This window comes from Monodelphis domestica, chromosome 5, assembly GCF_027887165.1.
Source record: "Monodelphis domestica isolate mMonDom1 chromosome 5, mMonDom1.pri, whole genome shotgun sequence".
Lineage (NCBI taxonomy): Eukaryota > Metazoa > Chordata > Mammalia > Didelphimorphia > Didelphidae > Monodelphis > Monodelphis domestica.
Genome location: NC_077231.1, coordinates 75,713,354 through 75,733,261, shown reverse-complemented (window position 1 = coordinate 75,733,261; position 19,908 = coordinate 75,713,354). Strand labels below are relative to the sequence as shown.

At 35.7% G+C, this 19,908-nt stretch overlaps 1 long non-coding RNA gene across 1 annotated transcript; it reads left to right on the top strand.

Moving 5' to 3' along the window:
• The first annotated feature begins 1,767 nt into the window (after positions 1-1,767).
• On the top strand, positions 1,768-19,362 carry LOC103094140 (uncharacterized). Its single transcript, XR_008912107.1, has 2 exons — positions 1,768-5,377; positions 19,100-19,362. It is a non-coding gene; the product is annotated as an uncharacterized LOC103094140 (long non-coding RNA).
• The last annotated feature ends 546 nt before the right edge of the window (positions 19,363-19,908 follow it).

The window sequence follows — 19,908 nt, the reverse complement described above, 5'->3', positions numbered from 1 at the left end:
CAAGGGGAAAATGATGAGTGCTTGCAAGTCCCTGGCACTGTTATTGTTGCCTTTTTTGGGGGGTCTGGAGTGTATTACTTAAACTCATGTCAGTGTCTCTGTATTGTAGCCTGAGGCTTCTATTACTTAAGATGTACAATGAGTTGTCACAACATGCATTTCCCCCAACATTGCAGCTGTCCAGCTGTTGTGAGAATGCCTGAACAAAAGGGCAGACCACTTTCCATCTAATTGGGTGTGGATTTTCTTTCCCTCACACTTGGAGCTCACAAATTGGGCTCTTCTACAGGCTGGGAATTAATCAGAGGTGAAAGGTAATGTGGTTGATGTTGGCATAGCCAAGACTGTGAGCTCAGAGCAGAGCTGCAATCTGGGTTATGTTTTCCCAGCAGTGGGTAAAAAAGATGGCTTTATACTGAGGTCAGTTATCCACACCCTAGGCTTCACAGTCCTCTCTAAAAGTATGGGAGGAACACATTAGGGGATCATTGCTGTGAAAGCATTAGGGGAAAGAAAATTCCTCTAGTCCCTCTCCCATGTCTAAATGCCTACAGTCCAGTATCCTTAGAATGCAGAATATCAGAATTGAAAATGCACTTAGAGATCACCTTTTCTAGGACAACTCAGTAATGCAGTAAACAGAGGCTAGACTTGAAGTCAGGAAGATCTGAGTTTAAATGCTGCCTCAGTCAGACACCTATTGGCTGTGTGTCTCTGGGCAAGACACTTAATTTCTCTGTGCCTTAGCTTCCTTATTCATAAAATGGGTCAATAATAATAACTCCCTCATAGAGTTGTTATAAGGATAAAATGAAATAAATGACTGTTAAGTATTTTGTAATCCTTAAAGTACTATAAAATGCTAGCTTTTGCCATTATTATTATTATCATCATTGCATCATGCATCCCACTAGAAGTCATTTATAAACACCACTTCAGAATAATGTTTTTAAATACATATTCAACAAAATGAGTAGGAATATAAAGGAAATTAATTATATCAAAGTATATTTATTAAAATATTTTAAAAATCAGGGACCCTAGGTTAAGAACCCTTAAAGAAGAGTCAGGTACCATGAATGAAAATTCAAATCTTGGATTAAGAATCAGTCACTCAAATAGTTAACCATCAATTAGCACTCAGTAAGTGCTTGGTCCAGGCTTTTGGGATACAAAGACAAAAGTGAGCCATCTCCTACCTACATTCTTGCCTCTAACATATATTACATATATGACCATCAGCAAATCACTTGACCTCTCAGAGAAGACAAAACTCTATGTTATAGGTGAATGGTTCATCTGTATTGTGAAAAGTTTCTACTCCAGGAAGTATTCCTGTACTGAGAAAATCTATGATCTAACTCAAAACCAAATGGCACTTTTATACTGGTGTATCCAAGACCACATGGTTAGTAAATAGCAGAACTAGAACTTAAATCTAGGTCATGGTTGCTTCTACTACACCATGATTCATTCATTGGCAAAATCCTTCTCATCATCATCTTAAGAATGAGAGCAAAGGAAGGAAGGAACGAACGAACGAAGGAACAAAGGAACGAAGGAATGAAGGAACTAAGGGAGGAAAGTTCAATATCTACCTCTTACACTAAGTCAAGTCACTTTATTCTGAAGCCTCAGTTTCCTTGCCTTTAAAAATAAGGGAATGAACTGGATTGGATTATAGTTCTTTGTTGCTCTATCAGTGACAATACAGGTGATGTCTGGGTTGGAAACCTAGAGGCCAACCTTAGTCTGGCTTAATGGATAAAGAGCTGCCCTTGGAGTCAGGAAGATCTAATTTTGTGTATTGTCTTTTAACAAACACTGGTTGTGTAATCCTTAGCCAGTCACTTCTCAAGAAATACCGCATTGGTAGCTTCCTTCCTCCCAATGAATTCTCTATGAATGAAATTTCAGCCCCATTCTCTGCCCCCACAAAGAAAAATACCACCTCTCAATATAGCCCAAGATTCATGAGCTTTCCTACCTGCCATGTTATAGTATTGACATACTAAGCTTGGAGTCTACAGAACTGAGATGTTAAATTAGGCAAATGTCCTAGGTTCAAATCTGGCCTCAGACACTTCCCAGCTGTGTGACCCTGGGCAAGTCACTTGATCCCCATTGCCTAGCCCTTACCACTCTTCTGACTTGGAGCCAATACACAGTATTGACTCCAAGATGGAAGGTGAGGGTTTTATTAAAAAAAAAAATTAGGCAAATGCTAGGGTCCCTCCCAAATAGGTATATGATCTTATTATAATATCCCTTCCAACTTTGTGATTATATTAGTGATCCAGGACTGGAATTAGTAGCTTGGTATAGTTGATAGAAAGCTGGACTTGGAATCAAGAAGTTCAAATCTCAGCTTAAATACTTAATTAGCTATGTGACCCTATGCAATTACTTCACTCCTCCATGCCCCAGGTTTCTCATCTATAAAACAAGAGGGTCATACTCAATGCCTTTGTGATTCCTTTGTTTCTCTAGGCTTTGATTTATTCCTGTACAAAATGGGAGAGTTGTACTCACTTGACCCTTCTGCCTCAAAAAGCTATGATTCTTTCTTTGCATGCCTAATGTGAGAGCTCCAAGCAGAAGAAAGCTATACACTACTTTGAAAGAGCCAACTTTTGGAAAACTTGGAAGAGGGGTAATTAATTAAAATTGGAAGGATGCATGTACCCTAGGCTGGATCCCACCATCCATCATTTTAGAAGGTATTTTAGAAGTTTCCATTATGCTAATAAAGAACAAGAGATATTAAATTCAATAAACCTTTCTTGTAACATTAAGGCTGAAACATATTCCTACTATAGACTCCAAGTCCCCATGTTTCAATTTTATTGAAGCAGTCTTAATGCAGTCACACTTGGAAGATGGCTGCTCATTTTTATTAAATATATACATATAGCAAGAAATGTGAGAAAAGTAAGTGTGATATGATTTTCACATGTTAGGTGTGAAGAAAAAATGCTCCTTTTTGTTGATTGGTTTTGAGTGGTTTTCTCCCTTTTTCATATAAACTGACACTTGAGTACATGCCTGCTTACAGATAATAATTAAGAAACCATTCCTTTCTCTTGTCTCACATCATGCTTGTCTTTCTTGCATCCTTCATAAGGGCTTTCAGAGATTCCAGAAAGGAAGGAGAAGTCACAGAGGAGGTCAAGCAAAACCATCAACCTGTATCCTACCACCAATAATCCCCAAACTGGTAGCAACACAGCTTAATAGAAGATGTTTTGGAAAAGACTCAAAAGATCTCAATTTGAATCTTACCTCCACTACTTATTATCTTTGTGCCTTAGGCGAATCATAGTCTCCCTGGGTCTTCATTTCTTCAACCAGATCAAGAGTTCTTAACCATTTTTTTTGGTTTCATAGACTCTTTTAACACTCTTCTGAAGTTTAGGGATCTCTTCTCAGAATGTTTTTTAACTTTAACACTCTTAAATTTAATCTGTTTTATTAACATTTTTTCCATCACTTTCTTAATTCTAGATAATCCATAAGATAATAGGTCAAGTGCTGATTGGTAGTGATTGCTGATTTCTAAGCTTTAATTACTCATGGAGAAAATTTAACAATCATCTCTGAGCAAATAAGAATAAGCTCCAGTATGTTTCTGTCTGAGACTACCCAGTTTAACATTTTGAAGGCATCAGAATTTAGGAGTTTTAGAACTTCAAGAGATTATAGAGGTTGGCTAGAGGAGCATCCTTATTTTCGATTAGTTCAATTCAGCATCAGGATGTAATGGGGAAAGTATTTGATTTAGAGTTATGAGGTTTGGATTCAAATCTCAGTTGGGTCACTTGTATAACTTTGGATAAATGACTTCACCTCTGGCTTTGGACTTGATTTAGAAGGTACCTTCCAGTTCTTATTTATTTTTTAAATGTTATTTTATTTCCTCCCCCAATTATATGTAAAAATAGTTTCCAACATTTAAAAAGAATTTTGAGTCACATATTCCCTCCCTCCCCCCATCCTGAAGATGGAAAGCAGTCTCATATAGATTTTACAAGTACAATCACATAAAACATTTTTTCCATATTAATACTTTTGTGAAAGGAAACTCCAGCAAAAAAAAAAGGAAAAAAATTGATAAAAGTTTTCTTTGGTCTGGATTCAGACTCCATCGGTTCCTTCACTGGAAGGAGATGACATCTTTTTTTATCATGAGTCCTTTGTGATTGTTTTGGATTATTGCATTACTGAAAATAACCAAGTCATTTACAATTCTACATTACACAGTATTTCTGTCAATGTACACAATCTCTTCCTGGTTCTTCCATTTACTCTGCTTTAGTTCATGTCAACCTTTCCAGACTTTTCTGAACTCTTCCTACAACTCATAAGCAAATCAGAATTTCATTACAATTATATACTATGACTGACTCAGTCATTTCTTGATTGATGGTTATCCTTCACTTTCCAATGCTCTACCCCCACAAAAAGAGATACTTTAAATATTTTTTTACATATGGGTCCTTTCCCATTCTTGATTTTTTTAAATCTCTTTGAAATACAATCTTAGTAATGGTTTTGCTGGGTCAAAGGATATGTACTCTTTAATAGCCCTATAGGTCCAAATTGCTTTTCAGAAGGGTTGAATCAGTTCTCAACTTCTTCAACAGTGCATTAGTATCTCAGTTTTCTCATATCTCCTCAAAGTTTTGTCATTTTCCTTTTATGTCATAACAATCCGAGATGTGTGGAGTGGTATATCCAAGTTGTTTTAATTTGTAATTTTCTAATTAATTGTGATGTAGAACTTTTTGGAATAACTATGGAGAGGTTTAACTATTTGTCTTAGAACTGCCTGTTCATATCCTTTGACTCTGTCAATTGGGGAATGACTTGGATTCTTACACATTCAACTCATTTCTCTATATATTTAAGAAATAAGGCCTTTATTAAAGAGATTTGGGAAAAAATGAATTATTATGATTAATGTGTACATCTTACATCCTCTTCCCCTTGTTTAGTTTCTGATCACTACCTCCCTAAATTTGCTCTTGCTAATGAAGATATTTGGGCAAAGAAAAATGGATCTGCAAAGCAAAGGAGCTCAGAACTTTTAGAACACAAATCATCGGGGAAGGGGAGACTATTCCAATGGAACTTTGAAGGAAGCAGTTAGGAGGCTCCAGCTGCCTCTGACTTCATCTTGGCTGTTTCTGCCTAAAGGTGGAAGATAGACCTCCTTCCTCTCCTTTCTGGTCATTGCCTTCTACCTATACTGTGAACTGAAGAGATATTTAGTTTTTGCCCAGAAAAGACTTGTCATCAGTGCTGTTAATATCTACCCTTAGGAGAAGATAATTTTGTTTTCTGAATTGACTTTATTTCAAAGCCTTCAATCAACAAGGTAACTTAGAATTCTGGAGACCCTAATTTCCCTCCTTCCCCCAACCTCTTCTTACCCCCTCTACCCAAAGAATAAAAGATTCTTTAGTTAAAGTACTAGTTGTGGGATTTGGTTATTAGTGGGAAAATATTCAACTTACCATCTGTGAGAAGATCTTCATCCAGACAGTTGGGAAGAAAGAAACAGGAAGTAATGTAGGGGAGGGGCTCAAGATTCAGTCTCTTTCTTTTGCTTACATCCTGGTGCAACTTCTTTAAAATTCCCCCCACTATAATTCACCAAATTTTCTTCTCTAGTACACTATTTTTCTATCAGTCCCACCCCTCCTCTTATCCCCTTTCCCTCCTACTTTTTCTATAGGGTAAAATAGATCTCAAAACCCAACTGACTGCCCATGTTCTGCCTTCATTGAGCTAATTCTGACAAGACTAAGGTTCACATGCTATGCTCCCCTCTCTATCCCCCCCATCTTCCTCTCCACCATAATAGCTCTGTCTTGCCTCTTTTCCTATCTGCCTGTTGTACCAGCTCAAGGAGGACTTATGACCTATAGCATAGGAAGTTGCATATGGCATAATGAACAGAGAACAGTCTTCAGAATCAGTAAAATCTGCATCCAAATTTGGTCTCTGGTTCGTAGCGATTATTTGACCCTGGGCAATTCACTTAATGCCTCAGAGTCCCAAGCAAATTTCTAAGACCAAAAGTTTCAGGGCTGATGCTAATCTGTATTGGCCAAGGAAATACTAGGTATTCCCTAAGACAGTGAAATCAAAGGTCTGAGAGAAGAGAGATTAGAGTACTAACTGAAAGTAATGCCTACCTTGTTCTATGACAAATATTGTAATGAATATATTGAAACAACAATGAAACTCATGACCAATCAAGTTAATTACACTAGTATTAAGAAAGAGTAATATTGTACTGTCTTTAAAAATACTGCAAAGTTACATCTAAATTAAATGAGTGTATGTGTACTTCCATAGACATATATAAATACACATATAGAAAAACTCAAATGTACGTTGAATTTTATTTTATGAATTGATGGGGTATTTCCTTGATGTGATTTTTTTCTTGTTTTTGACATGACTATGATTATAGATATGTTTTACCATATTGGTCCATTATTTGGGTTTCATTTACGTGTCTCCTCCTCCCCCTCCTCCTCTCCCTCTTCCCCCTCCTCCTCTCCCTCTTCCCCCTCTTCCTCCTCCTCCTCCTCCTCTTCCTACTCCTTCTCCTCCTCCCCCTCCTTCCCCTTTTTCCCCTCCTTCTCCTCTTCCTCCTCCTCCTCCTCCTTCTTTCTTCTTCTTCTTCTTCTTCTTCTTCTTCTTCTTCTTTCTTCTTCTTCTTCTTCTTCTTCTTCTTCTTCTTCTTCTTCTTCTTCTTCTTCTTCTTCTTCTTCTTCTTCTTCTTCTTCTTCTTCTTCTTCTTCTTCTTCTTCTTCTTCTTCTTCTTCTTCTTCTTCTTCTTCTTCTTCTTCTTCTTCTTCTTCTTCTTCTTCTTCTTCTTCTCTTCCTCCTCCTCCTTATTCTTCTCCCCCTATTCCTATTTTTATTTTTTCCTTTTCTATTTTGATTAATGGCAATCCCATTATAAACTACAGATGTTAGATCTCTGATAACAGCACAAAATCCCATTTCCTTTCACATTAAGTTAAATGTTAGCCTCACAATCAAATGTGAAATACTCATATTTAATTACATATGAAAACATATATGTGTGTGTACTGATAGTAATTTATAATTTGCTTTAACAGAAATAAATATTGATGATAATAATCAAATAACTCAAATGTCTCGTCCAAAAGGGGGGGGGGAGTATACTACATTCTGCTAGGGACCGGGGAATAGTGTAGTCATGGTACTCCAAGGTCATGAAATGATAGAAATTAAAGATAGAAAAGATTTTTACAGATAATCTAGCAATTTCTTCATTTTTACAGATAAGGAAACTGATGTTTCAGATAGGTTACTCATTGTCACAGTTAATTAAGACTCACAGATGAGTTTTAATCTCTCTTCTGTCTCCAAGTACAGCATGATTTCCATCTTGACTCCTTCATCCAGTCAAGTAAACTAAGTTTTCAATCAATTGCTGGACTGAATTGCCTAATCCATCATTCACAGGTTCTAAGAATTGGAAAGGACCTGGTGTCTTACAAGGAATCCTACCATTTTCCCCCAACAAATGGTAATCTACTTTCTACTTGAAGACCTGTTTTGAGGGAGAATGATTCCTCAAATAAGCCTACTTTTCTCTGGGTTCACTCTTAAAATTAGTAAATTTCTCCTTTGTACATAAAATTTGCCTGCTCATAACTTCTTTCCATTTCTCCAAGTTTGGTCCTTTAGAACCATGTAAAACAAACCAAATTCTTCCATATGACAACCCTTCAAATATTTAATAGAATAATCTCTTCCTCTAAGTTTTCTCTTCTTTAGGTGAGGCATTCCTAGCTCCTTCAAATGTTGATCATATGTCCTGGTTCCCAGCTTTCTCTGTGTATCTCTCTCTCTCTCCCTCCATTTTGCCATGGTTTTTAAAAGTTTGTTATTGGTAAGTCTTATTTTTACATCATAATCATTTTTTAAAAATATTCTCCTTTTCCCCTCTTCCTCACTCATGAATCCTCCCTCAAAACAAAGGAAAATTAGTTTAGCAAAATCACCTAATGCAGGGACCAAATCTAACAATGCACACAATATTCTGTCTCCCTCCTCTCTGACAAGATTTGTTTTTACATATTTCATATGCTACTCTTTGAGACCTTCATAGTTTTATCATTACTCAGAGTTCAAATTCCTGTTAGTAATGTTTTCATGTTTTCACATCATTTTAGATGCTTGAGTGCTTTCAATATGCATATATGAATATATACATGTATGCATGTCTATATACCTATATGTGTGTATGTATATAAAGAGAGAGGGGAGAGAGAGAGAGAAAGAGAATGGTCTTGATAATTTTACTATGTACTAGTTCATACAAGTTTTCTGACATTTCTCTGAATTCCTTCTATTTACTGTCTGTCCTTAGATGCAACTAGGTGGCATAATGGTAGAATAGTGAGCTCATAGTCAAGAAGATCTGAGTTTAATGTTGCCTCAAATACTTTCTGTCTATGACCTTGGGTAAATCCCTTAATTTTTTTGCCTATAAAATGGAGATAATAATAGCACCTACTTTAAAGGGTTGTTTCTTAGTCTCTTTTGCTACCTCATAATCCATAGCACAACCCTTAACTGTAAAAGACTCTGTGCTTGGCCCTTTTCTGTCTCTACACTCTCAGAATGACCCCTTTAACTCCCATGGCTTTAACTATCATTTCTGTGCATCTGACTCCAAGATCTATATATCTATATACTTATATTCTCTCTATATATTTATATCTATAAAAACATAGGCATAAAAATGTATAAATCTATGTATTTATCTTCAGTCTACCCTCTAAAATTCAGATTATTCAACACTTCAAACTGAATATCCTGAAGACATCTTAAACAGAACATGTTCACAACTGACCTCATGATTTCCACCTGAAACCTTCCATCTTATAAAGTATCTTATTTATGTAGAAGATATGACCATCCTTCCTGTCTCCTGGGTTTATAATGTTGGTATCATTCTTGACTTCAGTCTCTCTTCACTTACCCAGTCACATGCTCAATCTTGCTGTTTCTACATTCATGACATCTCTCAATTTCGTCCCATTCTTAGGCACTCTCATAGTTACCACTTGGGTTCGAGCCCTAATCACTTCTCCCCTAGATCTCTGCCATAGCCCAGTAATTACCATATATCTCTCACCACTCCAGTCTATCCTATTCACTACTGCCAAAGTAGTTTTCCTTGATCCTGCTCAATCAAATCTAGTGTCTTCCTATTGCTTTCATGATAAAAAATGTAAACTCTTCTATTTCACTATAAAAATCCTACACTATATGACCCCAACCAATCTTTCTGGCCACGTTTGAATGTGACTTTTCTTCTACTCATTACAACTCAGACAAAATGGCCTCCTTTTTTTTTAAGATATTTTATTTTCCCAATTACATGTTTTATTTTTGTTGATGAAATTTTTTTCATTCATGAAATAATTTTCAACATATGTTTTCCAAAATGATAAGATCCAAAGTGTCTCACTCCTTTCCCTCCCAGATCCCAGAGAGAGTAAGCAATTTGTCCTGGGTTAATACAAGTATTAATGCAAAACATACTTCCATATTGGTCATTGTTGTAAGAGAATATTCATATAAAGCTAAAACTCCAAAACAAAATCCCAAATAAACTGAAGTGAAAAATTACATGCTTTGATCTGCATTCCAACTCCAACAGTTCTTTCTCTGGAGATGGGTAGCATTCTTTGTCTAAGTCCCTCAGAATCATCCTGGATCATTTATTAACCATAATAGCTAAGTCTATCACATTTGATCATTCTACAATATTGTTGGTACTCTGAAAAATGTTCTCCTGTTCTGCCTATTTCACTCTGCATCAGTTCCTACACATCTTTCCAAATTTTTTTCTGAAATCTTCCTGCTCATCATTTCTTATAGCACAATAGTATTCTATCACCATCATATGCCACAATTTGTTCAGTCAATTTTCAATTGATGGACACCCCCTCAGTTTCTAATTCTTTGCCACCGCAAAAAAAAAAAAAGAGCTGCTATAAATATTTTTGTACAACTTGATCCTTTTCTTCAAAAAAAATATTTTTATTGTCATGCAAAACACTCGTCCATATTTTTGGTCATTATTGTAAGAGCAGTTACATATACCCAAAACCCCCAAATAAAATCATGAATACACTGGTGTAAAAGAAAACTTCAATAATTTTTTTCTCTGGAGTTGGATAGCATTCCTCATCATAAGTCCTTCAGGATTGTCCCAGATCATTGCATTGCTGAGAGTAGCCAAGTTTTCACAGATAATCATTGTCCAATATTGCTTTTACTGTGTACAATATTCTTCCAGTTCTGCTTATTTCACTCTGCATCAGTTCCTGTAGATCTTTCCAGATTTTTCTGATATCATCTTATGATTTCTTATAGCACAATAGTATTCTATCTCCATGTACCACAATTTGTTCAGCTATTCCCCAATTAATAGACATCCCCTCAATTTCTAGTTCTTTGCCACTACAAAAAGAGCTGCTATAAATATTTTTTTGTACAAGAAGGTCCTTTTGCCTTTTTTTTAGTGATCTCTTTGTGATATAGACCTAGCAGTGGTATTGATAGGTCAAAGGATATATGCAATTTTATAGCCTTTTTGGCAAAGTTTCAAATTGTCCTCTGGAATGGTTGGGTCGGTTCACAACTCCACCAATAATGTATTAGTGTCCTAATTTTGCCATATCCTCCAACATTTATCACTTTTCTTTACTTTCAAATTGGCCAATTTGATAGATGTGAGGTGATACCTCAGAGTTGTTTTAATTTACATTTCTCTATTTAAGAGTGATTTAGAATGTTTTTTCTTATGATTATTCATCTGCTTATTCATATATGTTTGACTACTTATCAATTGGGAAATGACTTGTATTCTTATAGATTTGACTTAGTTCTCTATATATTTGAGAAATTAGACCTTCATCAGAGAGATATGCTATAAAAATTTTCCCCAATTTATTGTTTCCCTTCTAATCTTGGTTACATTGGTTTTGTTTGTACAAAACCTTTTTTTAATTTAATATAATCAGAATCATTCATTTTATATCTTACTATGTTCTCTATTTCTTGTTTGGTCATAAATTCTTCCCTGCTTATAGATTCAACAGGTAAAGTATTCTATGCACTTCTAATTTACTTATGGTATATTCCTTTATCTATAAATCATATACCTATTTTTAAGTATCTTGGGATAAGGTATGAGATATTGGCCTGTATCTAGTTTTTGCCATACTGCTTTCTAGTTTTTCCAGTAGTTTTTGTCAAAATGTGAATTTTTATCCCCAAAGCTAGGATCCTTGGGTTTATCAAGCACTAGCTTACTATGGTCATTTACCCCTGTATATCGTGAATCTAATCTATTTCATTGATCCACCATTCTACTTCTTAGCCAGTGTCAGGTTGCTTTGATGATCACTGGCTTATAGTATAGTTTGAGATTTGGCACTGCTAGGACTTTTTTTGTTAATTACCTTGATATTCTTGACCTTTTGTTCTTCCAAATGAATTTTCTAATTATTTTTCAAGTTTTATAAAATATTTTCTGGTAGTTTGCTTAATATAGCACCAAATAAGTAAATTTATTTAGGTTGAATTATCATTTTCTCATATTAGCTTGGCCTACCCATGAACAATTAATATTTTCCAATTGTTTAAATATAATTTGTGTGAAAAGTGTTTTGTTATTGTGTTCATATAATTCCTGTCTTTTTGTCAAGTAAATTCCCAGATATTTTATATTTTCTGAAGTTATTTTAAATGGAATTTCTCTTGCTGCTGGACTTTGTTGGTGATATAAAGAAATGCTGATAATTTATTTGAGTTTATTTTGTATCCTACAATTATGTCAAAGTAATTAATTATTTCAACTGGTTTTTTAGTTGATTCTCAAAGTATATCATTTGCAAAGAGTAATAGTTTAGTTTCCTCATTGACTACTTTAACTCCTTCAATTTCTTTTTCTTCTCCTATTGCTTTTAGAACAATATTAAACAATAATGGTGATAACTGGCATCCTTGCTTCATCTACTTATTATAATTACAGATGATACTAGCTGGTGGTTTTAGGTAGATACTAATCATTTAAATGAATGGTCCTTTTATTCCTATGCTTTCTAATGTTTTTAATAGAAATGGGTTTTATCTTTTGTCAAAGGCTTTTTCTACATCTATTGAGATTATGATGTGATTTCTATTAGTTTGGTTATTGATATGGTCAAATATGCTGATAGTTTTTCCAATATTAAACCAGCTGTTCTTTCCTGGTATAAATCCCACCTGATTATAGTAAATAATCCTTGTGTAGTCTCTTTGCTAGTATTTTATTTACATTTTTGCATTGATATTCCTCCTCTCAGTTCTTTACACACAACACTCCATCTCTTCTCCGTGGTCCTTTATACTACTTATAGCATATGCCTGGAATGTCCTCACTCTCCACTTTCACCTCCTAGAGGTCCTCTCTTCTTTTATAACACAGCTCTAACACCATTGTTTGCATGAAGTCTTTCCTGATCCCTCTGTTAGCTGTTGTTTAGTTATTCAGTGAATCTTCATGAGCCCTGGACCAGGACCTTCTTTCCTCCTCTATCTCTCACAGTATGTCCAAGTTCATGCTTATTGTTTCCACGATGCTAGCTATCTCTCATTCTCTGCCATCCCCTTCTCCTTTTGCCTTTAATCTTTCCCCACACCAGGGTCTTTTCCATTCTTCTCATTATGTGGCAAAGTATTTAAGCTCTGGCTTCACACACCATCCAGTGAAAAGTCTGAAATAAATTCTTAAAGTATTGACTGATTTAATCTTCTTGCTGTCCAAGGGAGCCTATTAGTGCCCTCCTTTAAAAACTCCTTGGATTTCATTCTTTGTGTATTTGTATTTATTAACTTAATATTTATGCTTTCTCTGTTTTTATATGAATTTATGTCCTTAATTAATATAAGGTCTTTGAAAAGGAGCTGGATGCACATACGTGCATAGTGTTAATAACTCAATTTATGGTGACAAAATGCTGGGAAATGAGGAGGTAACCATCAATTGTGGAAGAGCTGAAAAAATTATGGCATTTGAATGTAATAGAAAAATATTGTGTTATAAAAAAATATGAAAAGAACAGTTTCAGAGAAACCTGGAGAGACTTTCATGAACTGATGCAGAATGAAGCAGGAAGAATCTGGAGAACAATTTACACAATCACAGCAGCTTGAAAGCATTTTGAAAGACTTTAGAATTCTGACCAATGCGATGATTAACATTAAAGCCATGAGGCTGATCAAAGAGCATGCTTTCTTTGCAGAGAGGTGATGGACTATGGGTACAGAATGATAAATACGTATGTTAACATGTAATACATGTCCATATAAGGAGACAATGAGGGAATTTGTTTTACTCAACTCTGCATATTATTATAAAGATTTTCTTTTTACAATAGGGATGGAGTAGGAGGTTCAGAAATCAGATCTTTGTTTATTGAAAAAAAAATTTGAAAAAAAGGTTCTAAACTCTTTGTAAGAAAGGATGATTTTCTTCTTTTTATTTGTGTCTCCAGTGCGTTGCACAGTTCTGGGAACAAATTAGGAGTTTAAAAAATTCTTATTGAGTGAATAACTGTAAAGATCAAATGAGAAAAGTCTTCTGCAAACCTTAATGCACTCTAAAATGAGAGCTATTACTTTTTATTACAGTACAATAATACTCTGTTAAATTCATATACCACAGTTTGTTCAGCCACTTCCCAATCAATGGACATCCACTTTGTTTCCAATTCTTCAACAACCCTTTTTTTCCCCCAAGTGGGTGGCTGTATTGTTTGGGGACATATATATACACTAGCTTTCAAAGGCTAGTTTTGTTTTATAATGTCAGTCACCATGCTTTAAGCTTATGAAGCTCTTCAACTTTCCATTCTTTCTTGAGACCTCTGACCACACTCCTTTCTGGCTTAATTTCAATGTAGAGGATCCTTTTTGAAAAGCAAAAACACTCCATTCCTTAAATTAAAATGCAAATAGAAAGGGATGTAAAATGGATGGTGTTGAAGTGTGATTCTAGGAATCCTGCCATCATAGCAACTCAGCCAGAAATGATGTTATTATGTAGGTTTGAACTGAAGGCATGCAAATAAGAAACACAATTTTTAAAAAAACACTGAGAAAAAAATCACAACAAAGTTTACGATAACATCTTTGGTACAATAAGTTCTTGATTTTAACTAATACCTGATGTTGTTTGACAAAAAAAAAATAAATAATTTAAACAGAGAAGGGAATACTATGCAGGGTGGAGATACAAATTATATAGGGCATAGTAGAGAGAGCATTAGCCCTGGAGTCCTAAAGATCTGGGTTCCAATTCTATATCAGATATTTACTAGCTGTGAAATCCTAGGGAAGTCACCTAAACATCTCTAGACCTAGACTTGATGACCTCTAAGATCCTTTTTAGCCCCAAATTTATGATCCTAAGAAACTTTCTTTAAAAAAAATTCTGGTTAAAGAACCTATCACAAGCTATACACCAAATATCTTCATTGGATGTGGCTAAGAGGATCTGGAGTCATCATGGGAGAAAGAAAATGGAAGAAGTTGAAATTATCATGCATCTCCTTATTTATCTTCTCAAGAATAAGATTAGGCATAGAAATCCTGATAGGAAGAATTGACCACAGACACATCTTGATAAAGGCAATGTATTTTGACCACCTTAAATAAAGAGGACAACCAAAGTAATGTCCAGGACACCACACAGTACCACACTACAGGAAAGCAGAAGGTGAAGAATTTAAATATACTTCAACAAGGAGGAGTGCTTGGGAAGGGCAGTAACAGGGAGGGGTTAAGTTGTTTTGCAAAATAGCCAATGACTGAGGAATGATTGACATCTGGACAGAGCTTTGAGCTCCAGGTTCACAGAAGACCTGCTCCAACCAGGAGGTCAGAGAGGTCTAGGTGGCTCCTTCTGATGACTATAGGCAACAAATTGAATATAATAAACATCAGATATAATTAATATAATGTATAATCAGAAGTGACCCTAGGAAGAGTAATGTTAAACTTGTTATGGCAATGGATATGGGCTTGTTAAAGATTTATATTGAAGAGGAATGATGGTATGGTGGATAGACCCTCACAGAGAAGAGGCACTGGGTTCTTGTAACATTCTGAGTGAATGACTTAACCTCTTGGTGGTCTAGGGCATCTAAACTTATTCTTAGACTCTTATACTGACCAACCTTGGTAAGAAGGCATTTATTCACCTGTTGCCTCTGCTAAAGAACTCACAGGTCCTACTCCTGTTCCCATGTGACATAATTTGTTCACACAGGTTTTGATTTTTTTAATTAAACTTTGTTGTTTCCAGGGGCAAATTTACCCATTATTTCATGCCAAATATCTTTTTGAGTTTCCATGTGGTTTATATTATCATTTTGGCTTCAAGAGCAAATCTAATGAACATTTTTAAGAGTACTCAAAAATTTAGCTTACAACCATTATCCAAAATATCATTCGATATATTGTTTATTATTTAAGCATCTGTTTAAAAATTTAAATATTTCTCATTGGTTGATTGATGACACTAAAAGGAAGGCAGGTTAGAAGTTCATTAAAGTTGGAATCATATTCTGGTCTTCTTCATGTCTAGGTTGATAATTTAGGCTCTGTTTTAATAAAGTGTTGGCTCAAAATGCCTCTTTCAAATTCAAAAAATTTCAACATACAACAAATGGCATTTCAAATTTTTCTGTAATTGGTTATTAAATTGAGGAAGTAATTTTATTTCCTTTTACTAGATGCTTTTTATTAATTTTATTTGATTTGTTACTTTACTGTTAATTTTATATACATTGTACATACATATAAGAGGGAGAACAATAGAGTAGACAGAAAGGCAAACTCAAGAGTCAGAACTATATGAATTCAAGTACCACCTTTGCAATCCCAATGTTGGGATCCTAGCAAATCATTTGACCTCTGAGTCCTTCAGGTAACTAAGAGTATAAGGTTTATGGATAACAATGGCCTAAATTGGTAGAGAGGGAATTTCCCCACTGGAAGTTCCCTATCCAAAAAAGAATTGCAAGTCCAGCCTAAAAAGAAAATAAATATCTATATTTGTATAAATGTTATCATAAGATTATATATTTTGAAACAGATGGTACCTTAAAATTGACCATATTCAATTCTTCTTGATTTATAGATGGAAAAACTGGGACTTAAAGCAGGGTCACACAGTGTCTGAGGCTAGATTTGAACTCAGGAAAATGATTTTCCTGACTCCAAGCCTGGCACTCTATCCACTGAGTCACCTTGCTGCTCTGTGTATAAATACAGTAACATTATACATAGTGTGTAAGAGAATGGCTATAACTTCTATTGAGATGTCACTGTTATAGGCTCATGAGAACTTTAGTGCTAAAAAGGACCTTAGAGGAGGAAGCTGGGTAGCTCAGTGGATTGAGACCAGACCCAGAGATGGGAGGTCCTGGGTTCACATCTGGCCTCAGCCACTTCCCAGCTGTGTGACCCTGGGCAAGTCATTTGACCCCCATTGCCTAGCCCTTACCACTCTTCTGCCTTGAAACCAATACACAGTATTGATTCCAGGATGGAAGGTAAAGGTTTACAAAAATAAAATGAAAAGAAATTACCTAGTTCAATTTTTCACTTCACATTTGAGAAAACTGAGGTTCAAACTATTGACACAAAGGAACCTGTGCTCATCTACCTCTATCTAATGGTTAGAGATATGAGGATAAGTGATAAAGAATGGAGAAAAATGCACAGATTGTCTTTAAGAGGAAAGGAGGAGAATTTAGACACAAACCCTGGGAGAAAATTCTGGAAGGAGAGGAGAATCTTGGAAATTTACTTGGTTTCTCTCCTGATCTGGCTGTCCTCTGAACTGTTAAGGAGGATCTTTGATCTGGCATCCCCTGAGAAAAGACTAATCTTGTGGAAAGATTAGGAAATTCCTGGGTTGGAGAACTGCCTTGGAGGAGACCTGCCTTTCCCTGAAGTATAGAGATCAACCTGTCAGAGATCAACCTATCAGAAACAACTTGGTTAAGGTAAACCCAAGGGTTTTGTCATTTGGAATTTTGAGTTTACCTAGGAAGCCAACGCAGGCTTTAGGTAAGGACTCAGTACATCTGTGAGTCGTGCATCCTCAGCCTTTTAAAAATAATCTGTAGTATATAGGTACTCTGGTAGCTTTGGGGGTCTAGATAAGATCAGGGAGTGAATAGGAAGGGCTTGAGAAGACAAGAAGAGCAAACTCCTTGAGAGTGAGCATAGATTGGTGGGAGGAGTTAGAGCTGTGTAGATTTAGGACCTTATTCATCATTTCCCTACCCTGAATAAACTGGTTGGGTTTTTTTAAATAATTGCAAGGATTGTGCTTCACTGGCCCTGGGAGTTTCCTAGTTGGTTTTTTTTTTTCCATTTCCAATCCTTCTAGATCCTTCCATTAAAACTGTCTCCTGGAGGTAGTTTTCTCTTTCAGAGGTGTGTCTATGTATATATTAATATACAAACATATAATGTTACCTTAAAAAAGTTGCTTGGAACACTTAAAAGTTAAGTGGTTTGTCCAAAGTAATACAAGTTGCATTGGGAGATATTAAAATCCATATAATTATAATAAATACATGTATACAAGGATATATATTTATCTATTATTTCATTGTTAAAGACAATTCCAATATGGAGAACTCATTTGACCAATGCAAGGAGGCCCCTTGTCTGCAACTTTAAGTTTCAGAAGGGTACCTAGAACAAGGAGAATTTCAGTGATTTGCCCAGGGTCACCTAGCCAATACATGTCAGGAGCAGGACTTAAACTCAGGTCTTCCTAGCTCTGACGACAGTTCTCCATTTATTCTGCCAAGTTGATTTACAAGGTGTCCATTGCCTCTCTATTATCTATAGAACTGAATTCAAACTCTTTTGTTTGGTAATTCAAGTCCATCATAATCTGGGTCCTTCTCAATTTTCCAGTAATCTTTACATTTTGCTTCCCCCCAGGTACCATGAGATCTCTTTCCACTAGTCTACTTACAGTCCCTTAAACATGATATTCCAAATCCTCTCTCTGTGCCTTAGCACTAGCTATGTCCCATATCTGGAATTCTCTTCCCTTTTATTTCGATCACTTTGTCTCCCTGATTTCCTTCAAGAGTCAACTTAAAATTTAACTTTCCACAGGGGGGTCTTTCCTAGTCCCCTCAGTTGCTAATACCTTCTCTTCAGATTATCTTCAGAATGCCATATAGATAGATAAACAGAGAAATGGATATATGGGTAAGTAAAGGAATGAATGAACACAGACAGATGGGTGGATGGTTAAAGGGAGAGATGGACAGACAGATAGGCAAATAGATAGATAGATGGATAAATAGATGATGGATTGATAGATAGGCATAGATAGATGGAGGGATAGCTAAGTATATGGATGAATTGACAGGCAGAAGGATGGGTGGATGGATAGATAATTGTTAAATGGATAGATAACAGATGAATGGATACCTAGATAGATAGATAGATAGATAGATAGATAGATAGATAGATAGATAGATAGATATATGTGGTATGATAGATAGATAGATAGATAGATAGATAGATAGATAGATAGATAGATAGATAAGTATCTTGATGTACCTGTGTTGTCTCTCCCATTAGGATCATTAGGATATGTTTCTTGAGGGCAAGGGCTATGTTTTTGTTTTTCTTTTTTTTTACCACCACTGCCTAGCACAAAGTCTAGAATATAATATGTACTTGCTAAATGTTTGTTAACTTAGCTTAAAAAATAAAAAAAGGCATTTTATTTCCCTGGACTAGAACCATTCATATGGAGACACAAGTCATCCTCAGGCAGTCTATAATGTTGACAATAAGGAACCAGCAGGGCTGATAAGAGTCCAAAAAATCCCAGCAGTCAAGGACAGAGCTGATTGTCAAGGAACAGCTGGCTGTTGTTTTGACTTGATCTGTACAACTCACTACCTTTTTTTTTTAAGTGCCTTTGTTTTTTTATTTCCCTTAGAAAACCAGACCTGAACAACAGCTGGGTAGCACTGAGCCTGGATTCTGCAGCTAATTCAGGTTTAGAACAGGAAATACTCAGCAACCTTGGCAGTCAGAGCAAAGCATTCTGTGAAGAGAGCCAAAAAAGTCAAGACTGCAGGAATGTCCTGATTATGTAGTGAAGTTGGTACCTAAAAGGTAGGGAAAGAAGACAGAGTGGCAGGAACTTGACTTAATAACCCAAAGATGATTCTTAGAATAAAGCTGAAAGTCAAGAGGAAACTACTGCTCAGAGGATTTTAAACTTTTTGGACAAATACTAAGGTTTCAGAAAAGTATCATAGTTATATGAGGGTGTGTAGAGGGATGAGATGAGTGAATGTGTTGGCCTGTGTATAAAAGGAAGGGAGAACAATTCACGTGAATAATTCCAAGTATGGAAATTTCCTCTACCAGTGCAGATCAACACCCTATTCATAATTTTCCCTTTTAGAAAGTTCCCTGGGAGCTCTGAGTTAAGTAAGTTGCCCATAGTCACAAGACAAGCAACAATAGCAGCTAGTACTTTAAGATTTTCAAAATGCTTTCCATATGTTATATCATTTGAGTCTTACAACAACCCTGGGAGGTAGGTGCTTATATTATCTCCTTTTTGCAGATGAAGAAACTGAGGCCAAGAATGGCTTAACTATCTAGCCTGGAATCACACAGCTAATCAGTGTCTGAAGCAGGATTTGAACTCAGGCATTCCAGATGCCAAATGCAACTGAGATAAGGAGCCAAGTCAGAAAGACTTGAAACTAGATTTTCTTGATTCCAAATATCTTC